This window comes from Cetorhinus maximus, chromosome 25, assembly GCF_964194155.1.
Source record: "Cetorhinus maximus chromosome 25, sCetMax3.hap1.1, whole genome shotgun sequence".
NCBI lineage: Eukaryota > Metazoa > Chordata > Chondrichthyes > Lamniformes > Cetorhinidae > Cetorhinus > Cetorhinus maximus.
The window spans coordinates 13,484,056-13,508,038 of record NC_135903.1 but is presented as its reverse complement, the minus strand read 5'-3'; the positions used below and the strand labels follow the sequence as shown (position 1 = coordinate 13,508,038).

Sequence of the window (23,983 nt, the reverse complement as noted above, 5' to 3'; positions counted from 1 at the left end):
TGAAAGGGAAGAAGTAGGGTAAGGTTAGGGTGGGAATCTTCCTCAGAACTCATGGACATGTTAATATACTTTTTCTTCCAGGCAAGATACTCGGTGCTTCTCTGAGAGAGATACCAGGCTGTCCCAAGAGAGAGAGATATGATACTTCTCCAACTCCTCAGCAATGCATTGAAAAACAATTCCATCCCAGTACCAGTACAGCCCCTAATACTGCACACTAACACTTCAGCGATTGTGGACTGAGCCTGCTCGTTTGTTAATAAGAGACATTTTTGTGCAAAAGACTCCAACATGTGAAACTCAGTACTTTAAATGCCTTCAAAGCAACTTGAAAGAGTTAAGCCGGATGTAAAACAATAAAGATTTAAAGTTTTAAAGGTTAATACTTGATTCAGGTAAACCACAACTAAACACTAACTAAACCCCATAGGCTCCAAGCATAATACAACTCCAAGAACTGAGCTTAAATAGAAAAACAGAGTAGAGAATCCGTTTGAAGATTACCTGTTTCTTTGGCAGTTGTTGCGTTAGTGGACAAGACTGGCGTCCATGTTATTTCAGAGTATTCAGGTGTTTCTGGAGCGAAGCTTAAAGAGCAGGGAAATGGCAGGGAGCCAAGTTATCTGAGTGAGTGAGTCATGATGCGAATCACAAAGCCACCTGGGCAGGCACGGGAGGGAGCAGGAGTGTGTTTGCACAGGCACAGAAATCGCCCAGCAAACAGCTGAGCCCAACAGCTGTTTTTAAAGCTTTCTGTTGTCACTATCCTATCACCTGCAAAGGTCACCTTGCTCTCACATCCTTCTTGGTGATACTGTTCTAGCGAGGGCTAGCAACTCTCTGCTGACCCCATTCCGGCGATTTATTTATTTATTTATTTATTCATTCTTGGGATGTGAATGTCACCGGCTAAGCCAGCATTTTTGCCCATCCATTGCCCCTAAAGAGTCAACCACATTGCTGTGGGTCTGGAGTGACCAGGTAAGTACAGCTAAAGTACACTAAAGGGCATTAGTGAACCCGGTGCATTTTTACAGCAATGATTTCATGGTCACCACTAGACTTTTTAATTCCAGATTTTTATTGATATTATTGCCATGGCAGGTCCCCAGAGCATTACCCTGGGTCTCTGGATTACTAATCTAGTGACAGTACCACTACGCCACCACCTCCCACTCCTGAGCCTGTATTTTTACAGATAGAACTGGGTGTTTGGATGAGCATCCATTATAACAAGTTTAAGTTTAATCAGAGAATTCTAATCTGAAGATTGCAAAAAGTTAACAGCACAGAAGCAGGCCATTCGGTCCAACTGATCAATGCTGGTGTTTGTGCTCCACATGAGTGTCCTCCCAACTTAGCTCACCGTCTCAGGATATCATTCTATGCCTTGCTCCCTCATGTGTTTATCTAGCTTCCCCTTGAATACATCTATATTATTTAGTTCAACCATTCCCTGTGGTAGTGAGTTCCATATACTCACTATTCTTTGAGTAAAGAAATTTCTCCTGAATTTCCCATTGGAGTAGTTATGTCAGATTGATGGCCTCTAATTCTGGTCTCCTCCAGAAGTGGAAACCTGTCTGTGTCTACCCTATCAAACTCTTTCATAATTTTAAAGACCTCTATCAAGCCATCCCTCAGCCTTTGCTTTTCTCTCAAGAAAAGCTCCAGCCTTTTCAGTCTTTCCTGAGGGTTGTACTCTCTCAATTCCGGTATCATTCTGGTAGGCATTTTTTAACTTTCTCCAGTGCCTCCATCTATTTTTTAATATGTCAGGGCCCTCGGCTCCTGACCTCATTACAACCTTGGTTCAAACATGGACAAAAGAACTGAACTCCAGAGGTGAGGTGAGAGTGACTGCCCTTGATATCAAGGCTGCATTTGACCGAGTGTGGCATCAAGGAGCCCTAGCAAAACTGGAGTCAATGGGAATCAGGGGGAAAACTTTCCACTGGTTGGAGTCATACCTAGCACAAAGGAAGATGGTTGTGGTTGTTGAAGGTCAGTCATCTCAGCTCCAGGATATCACTGCAGGAGTTCCTCAGGGTAGTGTCCTCAGCCCAGCCATCTTCAGCTGCTTCATCAATGACCTTCCTTCCATCATAAGGTCAGAAGTGGGGATGTTCGCTGATGATTGCACAATGTTCAGCCCCATTCGGGACTCCTCAGATACTGAAGCAGTCCATGTCCAGATGCAGCAAGACCTGGACAGTATCCAGGCTTGGGCTGACAAGTGGCAAGTAACAGTCACACCACACAAGTGTCAGGCAATGATCATCTCCAACAAGAGAGAATCCAACCATCTCCCCTTGACATTCAATGGCATTACCATCGCTGAATCCCCCACTATCAACATCCTGGGGTTACCATTGACCAGAAACTGAACTGGACCAACCATATAAATACTGTTACTACAAGAGCAGGTCAGAGGCTGGGAATCCTGTGACAGATAAGTCATACCCTGGCTCCCCAAAGCCTGTCCACCATCTACAAGGCACAAGTCAGGAGCATGATGGAATACTCCCCTCTTGCCTGGAGGAGTGCAGCTCCAACAACACTGAAGAAGCTGGACACTGTCCAGGACAAAGCAGCCCACTTGATTGGCACCACATCCACAAACATTCACATCCTCCACAACCGATGCACAATGGCAGCAGTATGTACCATTGGGCGGGGGAGAGGTGGGGAATATGGCAAGACGGTCAATAAATGGTTTCACACCGTCGTGAAATCAACTTGCAATTGTCTACACCGTCGGTCTATGGCGGTCTGCGTTTCCCGCTGCCACACTTCGGGAACCTAGTTTCAATATTTTAGTATCACATTATAAGCCCTTCTCTATGAGATCATCCCCCCCACCCCCCATGCTGGATCATCCGGGCACATTGGCGTGATTGCATACTGACATGTTTCACAACCGTACATGAGCGGCACTTTGCCCGGGACTTTGAGGCTTATCTTGCTTCAGACAGCACACGTGGTCGTCAGCGCCAGGATTCACAGGCAGCACCACATCACTTTTAGGGAGGCTCACGGGTAGGTCTCTACCTACCACATCAGCCATATATGGGTGGCTTTTCAACAGCTGCAGGGCTAGGGCTGTTCTGGGGAAGGGGGGTGTCCCAGGGTGTGTGTGTGTGTGTGTGGTGGGGTGGGGGCACATGTTGATCTGTGCAAGTGTAGAGGAATGGTGAGGGCTGAGGAGGCAGTCTCCAGCAGAGATGATGCCAAATGGACATGTGAGGGTGTGTGTGAGGGAATGAGCGGTGATGTCCCTCGAGCTGGCAGTGAATGTGATGCCAGTGAATTTGTGATGGCCTTGTGAGTGTGTGAGTTTAAAGTGATAAGATGCCTTGCCCTGGCAGCACAGATGAGATCATTCATCCATTTCCTGCACTGAATGGCCGACCTCTTGTGTGCAGCATTGGCATTGACCACCTCTGCCACCGCCTCCCAAGCCGGAGAGGTGAGACTGATGGGCCCTCCTGCAGCAGGAGCGGGGGGTGGAGGACATTGCAGTGGGATCCAGAAGGCATCCCAGGGATGTGTCACTGAATCGGGGTGGGGGGCTGCACTCTTCTTGGTTTTTGGAGCAATGTCTTCACCGGAGGGTCCTGGGCTGCCAGCATTGAGAAGTGTGCACACAGCTGTAGTTTAAATATGGTGCCCTATGTGAGGAAGCAGTGAGGTAATGGCGTGGTGGGAAAATTGGAGGCAGCCCACCAGTGAGATGATGTGTTTCCTGTGGCTGCATAATTAATAAGTTGGGGATGGGACGATACAGCGTGAAAACCCACCATTGCAGCCGGCGGGTAAAACAATTTTTTTCTTGCCCCCCACAGCACTTTGTGCAAATCTGGGGCAATTCTGCCCAGGGGAACACCACCACCTGGAAGCTCCCCTCCAAATCACTCACCATCCTGACTTGGAAACATATCGGCCGTTCCTTCACTGTCGCTGGGTCAAAATCCTGGAACTCCCTCCCTAACAGCACTGTGGGTGTACCCACAACACATGGACTGCAGTGGTTCAAGAAGGCAGCTCATCACCACCTTCTCAAGGGCAATTAGGGATGGGCAATAAATGCTGGCCCAGCCAGCGAAGCCCACATCCCATGAATGAATTTAAAAAAATGAGAATTTGAAGCGATTCACTTACATATAACTTACTTTTTCATTGTGAGCACAGGCCACAGTAAATCAATCACCCTGTTAACTAGCTCAGTGATGCTTATGGATAGGTACGCACCCTGGTTGTAAGCTTGGCATGGGAAAGTGGCTGCCCACCCTGCCCCAGGCCAGACAGCCTGTTCAAAATTCCAGGGAGGGAGTCGGGTAAATCCATCAGCATCCAGCTCCTGTTTTACAGGACAGAGAGAGAGGCCCAACACCTACAGCTGAGAATCTCATCAGAACAAATTACAAGCTTTCAGTTTCAAAAGGAACCAATCACCATAAGTGGTCCCACTTATTGACCTACGGATCAATCAGCTGGTGTGAGTCATGCTGGGACAGGCCTATGACATGAGGAGCACAGCCAGGCCGAAGGTCCAGCCATGGCCGTCTTCACCCAATTTGGACATTTGGTTCAACTGGCAAAATCTAAAAAGATCAAGCAACTTTAGACCCTGCAACCCAGCCTGGGATTGTTTTCTCTACCCACCTTTCTCTCTCTCTCTCTCTCTCTGTCAGACTGTACTGCTCTACATTTTCTGCTTTCCTATAACAAAATTATTGAAATTTTCTCCTCTACACTGTCCCCATCAAACACTCCCAGGACAGGTACAGCACGGGGTTAGATACGGAGTAAAGCTCCCTCTACACTGTCCCCATCAAACACTCCCAGGGCAGGTACAGCACGGGGTTAGATACAGAATAAAGCTCCCTCTACACTGTCCCCATCAAACACTCCCAGGACAGGTACAGCACGGAGTTAGATACAGAGTAAAGCTCCCTCTACACTGTCCCCATCAAACACTCCCAGGGCAGGTACAGCACGGGGTTAGATACAGAGTAAAACTCCCTCTACACTGTCCCCATCAAACACTCCCAGGACATGTACAGCATGGGGTTAGATATTTAAAGCTTTTCTCTTTTATGCAGCAGTGTGAAGAAGTGCTTTCTGACATCACCCCTAAACAGCTTTGGCTTTAATTTTAAGCTTATGACCCTTACTTTTAATCCCCCCAATTGAGGCAATAGTTTCTCTCTATCTACCCTATCAAATTTTTCATCATCTTAAAGACCTCAGTGAGATCATCCTCAAACCTCCACACTCAAAGGAATGCAAGCCTAGTCTATGCAACCTACGTTAACCCTTTAAGTCTTGGTATCATTTTTTAAATTCATTCATGGGATGTGGGCTTCGTTGGCTGGGCCAGTATTTATTGCATATCCCTAGTTGCCCTTCAGAAGGTGGTGGTGAGCTGTCTTCTTGGACCGCTGCAGTCCATGTGGTTTAGGTGCACCCACAGTGCTGTTAGGGAGGGAGTTCCAGGATTTTGACCTAGCGACAGTGAAGGAACGGTGATATATTTCCAAGTCAGGATGGTGTGTGGCTTGGAGGGGAACTTCCAGGTGGTGGTGTTCCCAACTATCTGCTGCCTTTGTCCTTCTAGATGGTAGTGGTCATGAGTTTGGATGGTGCTGTCAAAGGAGCCTTGGTGAATTCCTGCAGTGCATCTTGCAGATGGTACACACTGCTGCTACTGTACTTCGGTGGTGGAGGGAGTGTGTTTGTGGTGCCAATTAAGTGGGCCGCTTTGACCTGGGCGGTGTCAAGCTTCTTGAATGTTGTTAAAACTGCACTCATCCAGGCAAGTGGAGAGTATTCCATCACACTCCTGACTTGTGCCTTGTAGATGGTGGACAGGCTTTGGGGAGTCAGGAGGTGGGTTACTTGTCACACTGCTCCTAGCCTCTGATCTGCTCTTGTAGCCACAGTATTTATATGGCTAGTCCAGTTCAGTTTCTGGTCAATGGTAACTCCCAGGATGTTGATAGTGGGAGATTCAGTGATGGTAATGCAATTGAACATCAAGGGGCAATGATTGGATTCTCTCTTGTTGGAGATAACATTACCTGGCACTTGTGTGGCACAAATGTTACTTGCCACTTGTCTGGATGTTGTGCAGGTCTTGCTGCATTTGGACATGAGACTTCACAGGGTCCGGATTCAATGTTGAGGACTCCAGGCCAACTCCCTCCCAACTGTATACCACTGTGCCACCACCTCTGCCAGTGGGACAGGACTTACCCAGGGATGGTGATGGTGGTGTCTGGGACATTACCTGTAAGGTATGATTCCATGAGGATGACTATGTCAGGCTGTTGCTTGACTAGTCTGTGAGACAGCTCTCCCAATTTTGGTACTAGCCTCCAGATGTTAGTCAGGAGGACTTTGCAGGGTCAACAGGGCTGAGATTGCCATTGTCGTTTCCAGTGCCTAGATCGATGCCGGGTGGTCTGTCCAGTTTCATTCCTTTTTTTGTGACTTTGCAGTGGCTAGGCCATTTTGGAGGGAATTTAAGAGTCAACCACATTGCTGTGGGTCTGGAGTCACATGTGGGCCAGACTGGGTAAGGATGACAGATTTCCTTGATGGTGTCAAGGGGGTGCAGTGCGGTGGTATAAAGGGCACTAGCAAACCAGACGGGTCTTTACAACCATCAACAATGGTTCCACAGTCATCATCACACTTTTAATTCCAGATTCTTATTGAATTCAAATTCCACCATCTGCTGTGGCAGGATTCGAACTCCGATCCACCAGAGCATTACCCTGGGTCTCTGGTCCAGCAATAATACCACTCTGACATCACACTGCACCCCTCTGCAAAGTCAATATATCCGTCTGAAGGTGCAGAGCCCAGAAACGAACACAGATGGGGTCTGACCAGAGCTCTGTACAACTGAACTTCCCACTCTTTGTATTCTGACTCCCTGGGGTAAAAGTCCATTCTCCATTACTCTGTCAATTTGATTTGGTTGTTTTCATATTTATTTCTGGGTCACAAGAATGTGGTTTTAAACCTCAGGACCTGTGATCACATGTGTTACTATTCCAGTGTCGTGCTGAGGGAATGCTGCTCTGTCAGAGCTGCTTCGCTTTGGGCCAGCTGTTAAACTGAGATCACTTGTACTTGTGCCAGGATGTTAAAAATTCCACTGTACCATTAACTGAAGAACTGGGAGTGGTCCTGGCCAGCTTTGCCCCTTTAAACAAAATCACAAAGTAGGGCTAACCGATTGTTCATGTGATTGCTGTTGGTGAGATCACACTGTGCAGAATTAGGTGCAGAATTATCTAACAATAATATGTACTGCATTTCAAATGTAATTAATTGCTTGTGGAATGGCAATGCTTCAGAGGCTAGATCAAATCTTCCTCTTCTAGTTTAAGTTGTTCATTTCTTGAGGGGGTGATTCTCTTGCAGCCAGCATCCATCACGCTCTCTATTGTCCCTTCACACAACCTGTTGAGGGCTGGCCCCACAACCGGTCTTAGTGATGTAACTTAGACATGTGTGACTTACTGAAAGATGGTGAGGTTGGAAGGACCCGTTGAGGAACCAGCTGCACAGGTCAGGTTGATTTCTGTACGTTTACCACCCAATGGAATGTCACGGCCCTCATGGGCTGTCAATGCTTGACCTGAACTAACTAACTCCATTTCACCCAATAGGCTTCTGCTTCTTAACAGAGATTTAATCTTATCTGAGGTGATTTGATTTATAAAAATGAAAGCTGAGTGGTGAACAAATAGAGAGCTTCAAAATTTAGGAAGAGTTTAATAGGCTTGACTTAAAGAAGATTCCAGTTTCCAAGCCATGCCCATGTTCCTCCCACAGCCCTCCTGTCCCCACATTCTCGAGAGTTCCCTCCCACACTCCTGTTAACTCCCAGAAAGGAAATGCCATTCCTAAATTGAGAGAAAGGTAAGGACAGTTTGGGCCCCGGATTCTGGGACTTGTGATTTCAGACGTGGTGCTAGTGTGGGAAGAGCCCTGTAATCAGCGTCTCTGAGAATCGATTGCTCCAACAAAAGCAGCAGATTTTTAAGTCAATTCCAGTCTGCCTCTCATCACTGCGCCAACTTATGACATGGTGAAGTGGCACAGAGAATTGCCAGCTCCCTCCCAACCTCAGCACACCCTTGATGGGGAATGGCGTTAGTGCTGACCGGGGTATGCAGCTGCTCAGTCACTCCAGGATTCAGGCTGGAGCCTGGGGGACAGCCACAGAGTGAGTGGAAGTTTGCCACCAGGAACACTGCTACTCATTGGAAGCGTCAATGGGTCAGCAGGTAAAGATTGAGGCCCTGACAGACGTCCTGCTCTCCCCTTCTCACATTGAACAAGTCACATCATTGCTTTGATACTCAAAGGCATTTCCCTGCCAATGAGGTGAATACACTGACTGCAGGCAACACTTTCTGTTCCTCTTTAGATATTTTTTTTTTGTGGGATGTGGGCTTCGCTGGCTGGGCCAGTATTTATTGCCCATCCCTAATTGCACTTGAGAAGGTGGTGGTGAGCTGCCTTCCTGAACCGCTGCAGTCCATGTGGTGTAGGTACACCCACAGTGCTGTTAGGGAGGGAGTTCCAGGATTTTGACCCAGTGACAGTGAAGGAACAGCGACATATTTCCAAGTCAGGATGGTGAGTGACTTGGAGGGGATCTTGCAGGTGGTGGTGTTCCCATGCACCTGCTGCCCTTGTCTTCTAGACGTTAGAGGTTACGAGATTGGAAGGTACTGTCGAAGGAGGCTTGGTGAGTTCCCGCAATGCACCTTATAGATGGTACACACTGCTGCTACTGTGCGTCAGTGTTGGGGGAGTGAATGTTTGTGGATGGGGTGCCAGTCAAGTAGACTGCTTTGTCCTGGATGGTGTTGAGCTTCATGAGTGCTGTTGGAGCTGCATTCATCCAGGCAAGTGGGGAGTATTCCATCACACTCCTGACTTGGACTTAAATGATTTAGACTTAAATGTAGGGGGTATGATCAAGAAGTTCGCGGATGACACGAAAATTGGTAGGGTGGTAAATAGTGAGGAGGATAGCCATAAACTGCAGGAAGATATCAATGGACTGGTCAGGTGGGCAGAGCAGTGGCAAATGGAATTCAACCTGGAAAAATGTGAGGTAATGAACTTGGGGAGGGCTAACAAGGCAAAGGATTACACTATGAATGGTAAGACCCTGGAAAGTACTGAAGATCAGAAATACCTTGGTGTGGATATCTACAGATCCCTGAAGGTAGCAGAGCAGGTAGATAAGGTGGTTAAGAAGGCATATGGGAAAGTTGCCTTTATTAACCGAGGCATAGAATTCAAGAGCAGGGAGGTTATGCTGGAACTGTATAAAACACTGGTTAGGCCACAACTGGAGTACTGCATGCAGTTCTGGTTACCACATTATAGGAAGGATGTGATTGCACTGGAGAGGGTGCAGAGGAGATTTACCAGGATGCTGCCTGGGCTGGAGGGTCTGAGCTATGAGGAAAGATTGGATAGGCTGGGATTGTTTTCCTTGGAGCAGCGAAAGTTGAGAGGGGATCTGATAGAGGTGCAAAAGAATATGAGGGGTATAGGAAGGCACTTTTTCCATTAGTAGAGGGGTCAATAACCAGGGAGCATAAATTTAAGGTAAGAGGTAGAAGGCTAAGAGGGGAGTTGAGGAGAAATTTTTTCACCCAGAGGGTGGCGAGAGTCTGGAACTCACTGCCTGAAAGGGTGGTTGAGTCAGAAACTCTCGTAACATTTAAGAAGCATTTAGATATTGACTTGTGTTGCCATAGCCTCCAGGGCTACGGGCCAAGAGCTGGAAAATGGGATTAGTGGAGTCAGATCTTTGTTGAGCAGCGTGGACATGATGGGCCAAATGACCTCCTTCTGTGCTGTAAACATCTATGAGTTTATGAGTTTACTTGTGCCTTGTAGATGGTGAACAGGCTTTGGGGAGTCAGAAGGTGAGATACTCACCTCAGAATTCCCAGCCTCTGACCTGGTCTTGTAGCCACAGTATTTATATGGTTAGCCCAGTATAGTATGAACACTCTGCCTATGAGAGAGTAAGTTCTAGAATATTTGACTGCCAACATGGAGCTATGATTAAGATCAGTTCTGCATCAAGCCACAGTTAATTGAAAGGCGGGATTCTTACAATCACATCTCCTTCCCTTCACACCCACTCAGATTCCTGATCCCAGAACCTGCTCAGTTCCCAAGGCCCAAGACACAACATCGCTTCAATTCAAAGCTCACCCAGATTTTCTTTAGAAATTCAATGATTTGTACCTAGGGTTAGAGTTTAGTTGTCTTACCAAATGAATGATTAAACAGGCTGTGGTACAAAGATTTGTAAAGGAGCTATTTATATCGACAGGCTTGATCTAGACTGAATATTTTTTTCTCAATCTATTACTTATTTATTAAATGGCTCAGTCAGCAAACAGAAGGATAAACTTTTGAAATCAGATCTTCATTTAACATATATAATAATGTGGAATTTGAATTTATTAACAACAGTAAGAGAGTTAAGTTGGTGAGTTCTAACTTGCACAATTGAATTCTGTATTCATGCCATGGAAATGTTTATTTCAAAAATCCAAAAGGGAAGTAATACTTCTGATTGTCAGTGGGTAGCACCCTCGCCTCAGAGTCAAGGGTTCAAAGTCTACTCTAGGGTTTGAGAAGCAAAGGTCCAAGTTCACGCTCCTGTGCAGTACTGAGGGAGTGCTGCACTGTCAGAGGGTCAGTACTGAGGGAGTGTCGCACTGTCAGAGTGTCAGTACTGAAGGGGCGCTGCACTGTCAGAGAGTCAGTACTGAGGGAGCGCTGCACTGTTGGAGGGTCAGTACTGAGGGAGTGTTGCACTGTCAGAGTGTCAGTACTGAGGGGGCGCTGCACTGTCAGAGAGTCAGTACTGAGGGAGCGCTGCACTGTTGGAGGGTCAGTACTGAGGGGGCGCTGCACTGTCAGAGGGTCAGTACTGAGGGGGCGCTGCACTGTCAGAGGGTCAGTACTGAGGGAGTGCTGCACTGTCAGAGAGTCAGTACTGAGGGAGTGCTGCACTGTCAGAGAGTCAGTACTGAAGGAATACTGCACTGTCAGAGAGTCAGTACTGAGGGAGCGCTGCACTGTTGGAGGGTCAGTACTGAGGGAGTGTCGCACTGTCAGAGGGTCAGTACTGAGGGGGCGCTGCACTGTCAGAGAGTCAGTACTGAGGGAGTGCTGCACTGTCAGAGAGTCAGTACTGAGGGGGCGCTGCACTGTCAGAGAGTCAGTACTGAGGGAGCGCTGCACTGTTGGAGGGTCAGTACTGAGGGAGTGCTGCACTGTCAGAGAGTCAGTACTGAGGGGGCGCTGTACTGTTGGAGAGTGTGGCGGAGGTTACAGAGAAAGGGAGGGGTGAGGCCACGGAGGGATTTGAAATCAAGATTAAAATTTTAAAATTGAGATTCCTGTTGTCCCAGAGCTGGGTCCTGAGTGGCTCGAAAGATGCTTAGAGCCATGGTAAGGCAATAGTGGAGACTGAGTGGGTTGAGATCAGGAATGTTTGTTAAATGAAGCCTGGCATTGCCCTCATGCTCATATACCCCAGCCCCACCCCTCCCCTGCACTCTTAGCCACCATCAGTATTAGAGAGTTCAGTCATTGGCACCAACTCCCTCTCCACCCCTCCACCAAACCTCTCCCCATCTGTACATCGCTTCTCACTACAACACTTCCCCCAAAGCCATCCCCGCTCCTGGGTCCACTCTCTACATTAGCGCAAGCTGCTTGTCATGAAGAAGTGACAAATTTTGCATGTTTGCGCCTTGATAAGGACATGGAGAGTGACAAATGGATTAAAACTTAGATTTCTCAACGCTCCTGGGCTGATTATACAGCACAAATGATGTGACTTGCTCTTTCAGAAATCCAGACATCTGACTGTTGACAAACTTACCCTGGGGCTTTGTCAAGATCTCATGTAAATATTCATTAATTCTGCAGCCAGTGATTGACGTCAGCAACCCTGCAACCCATCATTACCTGATTACATAAAATCGGTTCACATGGTCTAAATCTTCACAAAACAACCAGGATTAAATAGGACTCCGAGCCCTCGGAGGGACCTAGGCTGCTGACTGCCTCACAGATTGTTTTCAAACCCATGCAGGAATTTTTAACCCCATCACAACAATGCCATTTTTTATTAATCTGTCTTTTATTTTTAAGAAGGTGTTTCCTAGTTTGCTATAATCCCTTTACTCCTATTTTACGTGACTCGCTGCTGCCAAATCATTCCCTTATTTCTCTCCTGCGCAGATCGCGTCTTACTGGGATGCAGGTTCCAGAGGTTCCGGTAGTTACCCAATGCCATGCTGCATATGTGAGTTTGCAGAGTGAGTGCCAGTAGAATATCCAACCATAGGAACATCACAGCGCAATCCACAATTCTGTCCACAGCTGGTGACCATACGCGCATGCTTTCTTGCATGGGTCACTGGATGGTGAGGATCTACAATCGTGGCACTGGCTGTCTGTAGAGAGGGGGAGAAAGGGGCCTTACTTTTTATTCTCCTGTACAATGAGGGCTTACTGTACCATCTGACAGTTAGATCCCAGCTAGTGACATTTCTGTCATAAATTAACAAACTCCATTTTCAAGTGATCTTAGCAAAGAGGCGGCTGTCCCCAAAGGAAGCAACTATTCTCCAGTACTCAAAGATAGAATCATAGAATCACACTGCACAGAAGGAGGCCATCCAGCCCAGTGTGCTGGCTCTTTGAAAAAGCTATCCAATTTTTAACCCTGCTCTTTCCCCATAGCCCCGTAAATCTCTTCCCCTTCAAGTATTTATCTCACTGCATAAAAACAATGCCGCCTCATCTGCCCTCCGCATCTTTTGCCGATCATTTTAAATCTGTGTCCCTCTGGTTACCAACCCTCCTGCCATGGGAAACACTTCCTCCTTATTTACTTTATCAAAATCCTTCCTGATTTTGAACACCTCTATTAAATCTTCTCTTAACCCTCTCTGCTCGGTGGAGAACAATCCCAGCTTCTTCAGTTTCTCCATATAACTGAAGCCCCTCATCCCTGGTGCCATTCCAGCAAATCTCCTCCGCACCCTCTCCAACGCCTTCATGGCCTTTCTAAAGCGTACGTGTTACAAAGTACAATCAGAATGAAACAGAACAAAAATGTGTGAGATTGGGCATGTACGATTGCTATAAAGTGTGTTTAATTATCATGCTGATGTCACTGTTTGAAAGCGAGGGTGACCTGTAAACGTGCTAAAGGATTTTATTTTACAATCATACAATCTTACGGAGCAGAAGGAGGCTATTTGGTTCATTGAAAGAGCTATCCAATTAATCCCACTCTCCCCCCACCCTTTCCCCACAGCCCTGCAAATGTTTTTCCTTTTCAAGTATTTATCCAATTCCCTTTTGAAAGTTACCATTCATCTGCTTCCAGCACCTTTCAGGCCGTGTGTTCCAGATCATGACAACTCCTTCTGGAAAGAAATCCTCTTGATATTCCCCTTGGGGCATTTTGTCAATTATCTTATATTCATGTTTCTTACAAGATAAGGGACAACATGGGGGTCTAGCCAGGGTAAAATGAAACTAAAGATCGACAGGAAAAGCTGTAATGGAACAATGGGTGATCTTTAAGCAGATGTTTCAGGTACAGGTTGGGCACATTCAAACCAGGGTGAAAGGCGACGGAACCATTGTCAGGTCTCCATGGATGACAAGGGAGATAGAGAATATGATGCAGCAAAAATAGGTGAGGAATGTGTTCGGGTGAATTCTTCAAGCGAGAACCAGGCCAAATACAATGAGTTGAGAGGGGAACCCGTGCCCCCAGTATCACTGCCTCAGTACCCAGCCCCCCAGTATCATTGCCCTCAGTGCCTGTTGTAGTGTGGCCAAGCCACCTGTTTGTAATAGAGTTGATCTGCAGACAACTTTCGAAGAGGAAACATTGGGTTTATTTACAATACAGTCAGCTGCAAATACACGTGTGCTTTCAACTCTATCCCCATCTCTGCACTGACTGTGGAGGTAGCCTGTGCTGCCAACACATTGGTTTACACAGATCATGTGATCTTACATCACAGGACTATTCTTAAAGGTACAGTCCAACATTTAACAAAGCTATAATTACTACATTCGTCCCCCTTTGACTTTGCTGTACATATTGTACTTACAAGTATATTTATCTCATGACATTATAATATTTGCACAGATCATGAAATTTACAAGCTCCGTCTTTCAGGAAGTTTCCTGATTCGTGTGGAACATCGCAGCTCCACGACTGCAGATCCTTTTTCACAAACCACACTCTCCAGAACTACATGAACATCAGGTACATCGGTGGGCACTTGCAGTTCAGTGTCTTCCACTCTGATAGAGACATCAGACATGTGAGTCCTTGATTGAGCATCTTCAACAGGAAACACTGGTTCAGTAATGGTTACAGGTGGAACCATATCTTGTTGTGCTATCTCCTTTTTTCTTAAATGGTCCACATGCTTAGGGGTGATCCGGCCTTCCATTTCCACATGGTATGATAATGGTCCGATCACTGAACTTACTTTACCCAGTAACCCCACTTTGGTCCTCCACCGAAATTCTTCACATATACTGCTTCTCCAGCAGTAAATTGTCTCTCATGGCTACGCAACTCCTCTCCACCTTCCCATCCAAATTTGGAAATATTAGGCTTAGTCTTATCCTAAGACGGTGTCTCATCAAAAACTCTGCAGGTATTGCACCTGTTGTCGTGTGGGGTTCATCCTGTAGTGAAAAAGAAAGTGTGCAAGCTTGATCTCCAACAAATCACCTGCTAACTTCTTCATATTTGTCTATAGCATCTAGAATTCTTTCCAGATAAGGCCTTGGAAATAACTTGTACCTCTTTGATATTATTCCAGTCCCTCACAATGGTTTGCTCGGTGATGAGGCTGAAGATAAAATCAAAGTAGGCACAGTTCGATAATTTGTTTATTGCCTCCTTTGAGTGTTTATAGGTGCTACCAGCCACCATTTTATTGTCTTTTTGGAACCTTCTTCCTTTTTGTCTTCTTTCTACCACAGAGTTTAGTCTCGTCCTTCATTTTGACTTCACTGTCGGCCAGACTTCTCTCAGGTGAAATCTCAACTTGTCTTAGTTAAGTAGCTGAGTCTCCCAAACCTTTCTTACCTGTTCGCCTCTTGGAAAGCTCTCCGATTTTTGTTTTCAAAGCCTCCTTAACTTCATGTAGCTGATCCTTCAGCTCTTCTGTCTCTTTTTTGTATTTGTTGGCTGCCTCCTGGCAACCTGAACATTGATGTGTCTTCTCTGCCAACTGGTTCTTCAGTTTGTTCAGAGAGGTGCTGAATTCTTTCTGTTTCTCTTTGTACTGTTCCAGAGCCACAAGCTTTGACCTCAGGGAATCTTGTCGTGTGTGAAGGTTTTTCAACAGGTTTTCCTTTTCCTTGTGAAGGTTACTCACTTCGTCTGGAATTCTGTGATTCAGCAGGGTCTCCTTGAGTCTCTTCTGCTGTTCTTCCAGGTTTTTGTTTGAGATAGACTGCACTTCTTCAGGTTGTTGAATCCTTACACACTCCTTTTACATCCTGTTGTGATTCTTGAACTCTCCAGGCTCTTTCAGCCATACTTTGCCTTGTTCCTTTTTCAAGATATGAACTCTTCCAGCTTCCTTTGGAAACCTCACTGCCCAATCAAGGTTGATTTCCCATTACCAGTCTCGCCCTAGAAGGCTTGGTCCTCTGCCTATCAATACCAGCCCTGGTAGCTGTGCCGTTTGGTACCTATAATGGACAGTTACTCTGCCAATACCTTTTACTTGGGTTTCTTCGCCTGTGTACATTTTCAACTTGGCAGATGTTTGTTCCAAATTGAATTGATGATCACCATTATTTAAATATCTGAAAATGTGTTCTCCAATTACAGCAGTGGAAGCTCCTGTGTCTACTTGCATTTTCACTGGTTTATCATTCACTTGTACTGTAAAAAATATTGGCTCTGTCTTCCCAACTTTCAGGTTAAACAATGTATAAATGCCAAAATTTGTTGTTTCAGGATCTTCTACACTGTAGATTTCTTTGGGCTTCTTCTGTTGTTTGCAAGCCTGTTTAAATCTCTCTTTGCACTGTCTCGTTATATGTCCACTTCTGTGAGAAAAGTAACATTCTACTTTTTTTAAACTGCCAATCACTAAAAGACTGATTGTTTCCACATTGATTAAAGATCTTCTTCAATTTAGCTGCTAAATTATTTCTTCTTATTTTTTGGCTTCACGACGGAGTCTCGCTTTTTCGCGCCACTTTCGGCTGACTGTTCCCGCCCAATTTGGAGTACGGTGCCATTTCACGGCCCTTGTATTGCTTCTGAATCTCTTCCAGCGCTTTCCATGGCCAGCGCTATTTCTAACGCCTTCTTAAAATCCAGATTCACTTCAGCCTGCAATCTTCTCTGAATAGTGTCTCCTTTCACACCACACGCTAAGCGATCTCTGAGCATGTCGTTCAGAGTCTCACCGAACTCGCAACGTTCCGTTAGTTGCTTCAAATTCGCCACGTAGCTAGCAATTGCCTCACCTGGGGCTCTATTTCGTGAATTGAACTGGAACCTCTGCATCGTGACTGAGGGCTTGGGTTGAAAATGTCCCTTCACGAGGTCCACCAATTCTCCGAAATTATTCGAATCTTGGGCACTGGGCACTGTCAAGCTTTGAATGAAACTGTAAGTTTTGCTCCCACAAGTACTCAAGAGGATCACTTGCCTCTTCTCTTCCCCCGTGATTTAATTCACTTGAAAGAAGAACGCAAGGCATTCTATATAATGAGGCCAATCGTCTGTGGCTGGCTCAAAGGGATTGATTGTACCAATTGTGGCATTTTGGGTGAGTATATCTTCTGTTATTTTAAACAGGCTTTGCTACTCAAAATCGCTGGTTGAGGTACAGTACAGATTCCAATTTATCTTGATTTATCCTGATTTATTCTCATCGCCAGTTTGTTGTAGTGTGGCCGAGTTGCCTATTTGTAATAGAGTTGATCTGCAGACAACGTTCTAAGTGGGAGCATTAGGTTTATTTACAATACAGCCAGCAGCAACTACATGTGTGCTTTACCTCCATCTCCATCCCTACACTGACTGTGGAGGTAGCCAGCACTGCTCACGCGTTGGTTTACACACATCATTGAATCTTACATCACAGGACTATTCTTAAAGGTACAGTCCAATATTTAACAAAACCATAAATATTACAGTGCCCATGCCCCCAGTATCATATCCCTCAGTACCCGAGCCTCCAGTGTCACTGCCCTCAATGGTTGAGCCCCAAGTATCATTGCCCTCAGTGCCCGATACCCCGCTATCACTGCCCTCAATGCCCATGCCTCCAATATTATTACCCTCAGTGCCTAAGCCCCCAGAATCATTGCCCTCAGTGCTTGAGCCCCCAATCATTGCCCTCAGTACTTGAGCCCCCAGTATCATTGCCCTCAGTACCTGAGTCCCCAGTATCATTGTCCTCAGTACCCTAGCCCCCACTATCATTGCCCTCAGTACCTGAGCCCCTAGTATCATTGCCCTCAATACCTGAGCCCCCAGTATTAATGCCCTCAGTGCCTGAGCCCCTAGTATCATTGCCCTCAGTACTTGAGCCCCCAGTATCATTGCCCCCAGTACTTGAGCCCCCAGTATCATTGTCCTCAGTACCCTAGCCCCCACTATCACTGCCCTCAGTACCTGAGCTCCTAGTATCATTGTCCTCGGTACTTGAGCCCCCAGTATGATTACCCTCAGTACTTGAGCCCCCATATCATTGCCCTCAGTACACGTTGGTGCCAGTAGTTTGTGGTTTTTAAAGAGAGAGTCATTGCCTTGGGGAATTTTGATTCTGATCTGTGGATATCTTAGGTAGAAATAAACCCTACGGTCATAATGAGCATAAGATCCCAGATTTTCCCTGGTCTATTTTGAGTTTAAAATGCAGTGTATTTGGTAAGTGCACCTGAGTGATAGAGGGGAAATCAGTCAGGATTCTCTTCCTATCTGTTCAATTTCCAATAAAGTAAGGGAGTGAGCATCAGACAAGGAGAGAATTAGGATCGACTGTGGTGCCTTTCAATGTGGAATAGTCTGCTACAGACATTTCAGATGTGAGGTGGAAACCCAGGTAACAGGGATTCTGCTCCGGTTTAGGGTTCACCATCACTGTGCCAGCTCTTGGTTCCCAGTGACACAGGCAGTGCAGTCAGAATATTGAAGCTGGGAGCCATCATCCAGAACGAAGAAACAGTAAAAACTGGAAAATAAGAGTACTGGTCCGAACTGGTCTTGCGCACCTTAAAATGGAACACCAGTAAAAACTGGGAAATAAGAGTACTGGTCCGAACTGGTCTTCGGCACCTTAAAATGGAACGCCAGTAAAAACTGGGAAATAGGAGTCCTGGTCCGAACTGCTTTTTCCTATTGGGCAGACATTACCCAGCATTCTCTTGTTGGCAAACCTGGAGGGAAATGGCGCCACACAGTGTTTAAACAAAAAGAATTGTCACTTTCAAATGACGCAATGGCTCAGTCTAGTGTCCAGGGTGATTCCTGGGTGTAAGTGTGAACGGGAATGTACGAGTGAGTGAGTGTGAGCATGTATGTATGAATGTAAGAGAGTGTGTATGAACAAACGTGCTTTGTTATTTCTTATTGCAGTTAATTACAGAAAGAAATCCTGCTTTCAGCCCGTGCTGATTCGCTTTGTGCCCAATTACGCTGGATTTGTGTGAAGTGCTTCAGAAGATACGTTGGCTGATTTTTCACTCGGGTGTTTCCAAAGTGGGAAGTCGCAGACCGGGAGTGACTGGGAAAAAATGTTTTAACTCGCAAATAGTTTGATTAGAAAAGGGAACTCACACAGCGTTAGTCGGACATTACTCTCTGGAAACGCAAAGCCCATCAGCTCTGCTCTCCACTGCAGTCCAACAGGAGGCTGAATCCCACTGGCACTGGAAGGGTTAACCTTGCCTCCCTATTGTTTCCTTGGCTCCGAGATCGTACAGTGAGCTCAGTGTGGGACAGGCTCAGCTGACTGCAAGTCAGACTCCCAGTGCCCAAATTCCAAATTGAGGCTAGAAACTCCATCCCCTCCCACCGATGTCTTTCGACCTGATGAACCCACTGGTAAACCAGGGGAATACACAATCCATTTCAGTTGTACCTCCAATATAACATTTGCAAATAAAGATTTCCAAAAGCTCCTCCCCAACAATACTGCTCCTTCAGCAGGAAATGTTTGGCACAAACACCGCAAACCTTCGTCAAAAAAAGCCTATGGAGTGCAGGCAGGCATAGCCTTGACCTGGTTAGAAAAGAAATGTCACAGTCTCTGATTCTTTACACAAAGTACAGGGCCATATTCATCGATTGAAGGACAGAGGACGGCAGTGACATGAGTTCACATTCTGTGCGCTTTTCATTATTTGCAACTTGAAAAATGAAGCTGCCCAGTGTTGATGTCTCATTTTTAAAAAGATAATTCCAGAGATGTAGACATCGCTGGCAAGGCTGGCATTTATTGCCCAGCCACTGCCAGCTGTCCTTCAAATGGTTTGATGCAATATGGGTAACATGTTAGGCCACTCAGAGTGAAGTTGAGAGTCAGTCACGTTGGTGTGGGACTAGGATCACATCTAGACCCAAGGTGGGTAAGGATGGCAGGTTTCCACCAGCTTAAACCAGTTGGTTTTTTTATTGATTCGCAATCTGACAGCTTCATGATCACTGTTACTGAAACCATCTTTTTCTTTCCAGAAAGTGAGGGCGCGAGAGGCTGGGATTCAATTAGAGACTTAGGGGACTAAAATGGTGAGCTTCGCTTGGAGAATGAGGGCAATGCAGAGTCAGTGCAGCACTTTCATTCACTTTCACACTGTGAACAAGTTTTGATGTATACGGGTACTGAAGTGAAGCTTCTGTAAAGAAGCACCCAGGCAAACTACATCAGGAATAACTCACAAATAGCTCAAGATGAGAGCTTGGTTAATGAGTGTCTACAGAGGTTGGTTGAGGCAGGAATGTTGGTCTGGAGCTGGAAATCTTCCTGCTCTTTACCCTATGGAATCTTTAACATTCAGGTAGACCAGGCCTTGGTTTAATGTCTGCTGTTACAGTATTAGAACTCAAAGCAGGTTGGGTTTGGGCTCTGGGCAGATCAAGTTCCCTTAGTGCTTCCATTGTTTTCCAATTCAACAGGCAGCGATGATAGATCTGAATTGTTCTTAAGATAAATACCCTTTTGGGTGCTTTAATTATTAGAGGTCTCTCCGTGGAGGCCGGTGGATGTGAGGGTGATTGACAGCGGTAAGGGCCAATCACAAAGGCCCAAGCGGAACACGGTGTCATGACAGACAGCTGGGAAACCAATGAGATCCAAGAATCAAGGGGCACAATCAACCAATGTCTTAATAGTGTTGCCAACTCTGGCTAGATTTATTCGGAGAGATACTGTCACATGACCTTTGGCTATACCTTCAGCTGCCCCGCCCCTCCCCCAGCTTCCCGCTATTGGTTGCCCAACATGAAATCATCATGCTGCCCTGCCTTCCCAAGGCTTTTCAAAGTGTTCTGGTTTTGATTTTTGAAAATCTGGTCATCCCATTGAGAAGAAGACAGAAGGAGAAATTATGACGACATAGGAATATAGGACCAGGAGTAGGCCATTCAGCCCATCGAGCCTGCTTCACCATTTAGTTAGATCATGGCTGATCGTCTACCTCAATGCTACTTTCCTGCACCATCCCCATATTCCTTGATGTAATTAGCCTCCAGAAATCTATCAATTTTCATCTTGAACGTGCTCAATGATTGAGCTTCCACAGCCCTCTGAGGTAGAAAATTCCAAAGATTCACCACCCTCTAAGTGAAAAAATTCTGCCTCATCTCAGTCTTAAATGGCCTTTCCATTATGCTGAGACCTATGACCCGGAAGCAGTACAGTGAAGAAAATCTGTAATTTCTTCAAAAAGGTCTGTGGAATTTGTACTTGTTTTTAAGAGTGTTTGAAAAGGACTTTTAAGAGTTTGCATCAATTATAAAGGGATCAACTGTAATTTTCTTTGATAATAAGAAATACTGGTCCATGTGACCTGGCAACCCTTGACCTGGAAGCAGTACAACAGGAAGGAAATTAAGAAAGATGCCATATGGATGGCAGACACATTGGAGAACTGCAGACACAAAGGAGAGCTACAAGCAAAGGAGCTGGAGGATGAAGGCTCAGCTTGCAGGCAGAAAGAGAAAGCGGGCAGAAACAGAAAGAGGAACGCACTGAATACCTGTGAGGAGAAGAAGCAAATCACTCTCAGGAAGAAGTCTGTTTTTTTTCTGCTTGGTAGAAAAGGAGACATGAGCTCTTGGAGGCACTGTGAGAGCTGGCTAGAAAGGTCTAAAACCTGGAAAGCTGTGTGAATACCTTGGAGACACTAAAGAGCTGGGTGTTTTCCCACAAATGGCCAAACCATGAACCGGGTGTTATTGGTCGTTTGGTTGAAAAGGAACTTTGGGAGAGAGGGTTCGTAGAAGTGTGCCTTGCTGATGATAATCGAATCTGTGAAACATGGAAACGAAAGCTATTGTCGGAACACAGAACAGCATATTGTGGAACTATGTAGTGCCACATGTCTGTGGAGAGTAATAGGGGTGTTTGTGTTTGTGTAAGACATATCTTTGCTGTATTGACTATTTAAAGTGAAATTTACATCTTTACTTAAAGTGTCATTTACCTGTGAATTCATGTTTAATTTGCTTTGGTTCTGATTCATGTTAGAGTAAAAGTTACAAAAAGCGGGGTCTTGTTGGTAATTTTTTTGGGGTCATTCAGTGAATTTGGTTATTTTTTGTTCATCCCTACGGGGAGCGTAATATGAGGCGGAGCTAAAATGGAAGGCAAAATATTAAAATTTGGCCCTGAATTGTTTAGTCGTCAGGCGCATGCGATCGGTGGGTCCGGGAGCAGACGGGGAACGGGCCACTGACTGAGATCGGCTGATTAACAGCCAGCCAACATGAAACATGCGCTGAAATGCTCAATGCTGCTGGGGTGGGGGGGTCGGGAAGAGGGCAGGCGCTGACCTGACCAAGCGCTTTGAGAGAGCTCCCTGAAGGCAGACAGGTGACCCAGGGAGCTGCAGACCTCCGCAGACTAAAGGACATGGCAAAAATGCTGCAAAATATGCCTATGGAGCACAAACAAGCACCTGAAAGCGTACTTCATAAGAAAACCAGTCCCCAGACATCTCTTTTTATTTTATTTCCCCAACTAGATTCATCCCCTCCTGGATCGAGGTTTGAGCAAAAATGTGAATTCTGCCTGGGAGAGTCGCTGTCGATTGTATCGTTAATGGGATTAATTGCCCACTTAATTGTCGGTGGGCACGCTTCCGACTGTCGTGTGCGCCTGCCGAGCAAAATACCGCGTGAGTGCACAATAACGTCGGGACACTCGCCTGACGTCATCTCGTGCTATCTCACGTCTGTTCGGGTCAGGCACGCGCCCGCCTGCCTACAGGTATTCAGTGTGTTCCTCTCTCTGTTTCTGCCCACTTTCTCTTTCTGCCTGCAAGCTGAGCCTTCATCCTCCAGTTCCTTTGCTTGTAGCTCTCCTTTGTGTCTGCAGTTCTCCAATGTGTCTGCCATCCATATGGCGTCTTTCTTAATTTCCTTCCTGTTGTACTGCTTCCAGGTCAAGGGTTGCCAGGTCACATGGACCAGTATTTCTTATTATCAAAGAAAATTACAGTTGATCCCTTTATAATTGATGCAAACTCTTAAAAGTCCTTTTCAAACACTCTTAAAAACAAGTACAAATTCCACAGACCTTTTTGAAGAAATTACAGATTTTCCTCACTGTGCTGCTTCCGGGGTGTGAAATTCTGGCCATGCTTTTAAGATGTTGCAGATTTATTTGCTGCTAACACCTGTTGTTCTGTCTAACAGCATCTTAAAGATTAAAGCCCTTTGGACTCGCTCCGAGACAGTCTTTTATGGGATAAGACTTTGAGAGACATTGCAGCAATGGGGGAGGCAGCCTGCAGATGGAAATCTGTTGGGTGTTTGTCTTTGTTACATTTTCCTAATTGGCGTCTGAGTGAGTGGCCCTTCTTATAATAATTTACATTCAGATAGGGGGTATGGAAGCTGAAGCATTACATTTTCAGACTATAAACTGTAGGAGACAAAGGAAATGCTGGGTCACAGATGTATTCCACATTTGTTACGTTAGTCTCCTTTCCTAACCCAACTTTGCTGGAGGTTATTGCAGTAATTCCTGATGGATTATTGAACTGTACTATTACAGATAGGATACAATGAAAATAAGCTCCCCACACTTCCTAGTTCATCGACATCCTGCATTACTGATCCCAGATAAAGAGTAAAGGTGTTTGATACAGGAACTCTTGGCCACCTCCACCCACTCTTCGCAATCTCACTGTGGGCAACTTCTCCCATTACTCTGACCTCAGGAAATGGTGTCCCTGTGTGCTTGCTGCATTCCAAAATACAAATAGAGCATCATATCGAGGGCACACAATATGAATGTGTGTCTGCTAGTAATTACTAAAGCGGCAAATCATTTGGGAGTTTCTGTGAGTGGTTGAACACACTCCAATCTGCACCTGTGATCGGACATCACTGGCAACATTCCCTGGGGGATCTCACTTTGAAGATAGAGTTGGAAGCTCTTTGATTTGCACACAGACGTTAATGACGAGGAAAATTTGGGGGCGGGGGGCGGTGGGGGGGGGGGCGGGATGCACAAGGGTCCAGCAGGGGAACAGAGAGAGTGCCGGCTGGTGGGGTGGGGTTATAGGGCTGGAGGAGGTTGTAGGGATAAGGAAGGGGAAAGGGCTTTCAAAGGGTTCAAAAACATAGGGGTTTTAGAATCAAGGGGTTGCCAGACAGGGAGCCAATGCA

General features: G+C 46.0%; 1 protein-coding gene across 4 annotated transcripts in view; it reads right to left on the bottom strand.

The window, feature by feature from the left end:
• Positions 1-23,983, bottom strand: part of LOC144667922 (growth factor receptor-bound protein 7-like) — a 165,477-nt gene that overhangs the window by 119,894 nt on the left and 21,600 nt on the right. The window contains exon 1 of one of the 4 annotated variants that reach the window (XM_078529534.1): positions 505-675. The exons of the other annotated variants lie outside the window; for them this stretch is intronic. The gene's annotated coding sequence lies outside the window, so the exon portion shown is untranslated. Of the gene's footprint in view, positions 1-504; positions 676-23,983 lie in introns of those variants that run through there. 4 annotated transcript variants of the gene reach the window in all.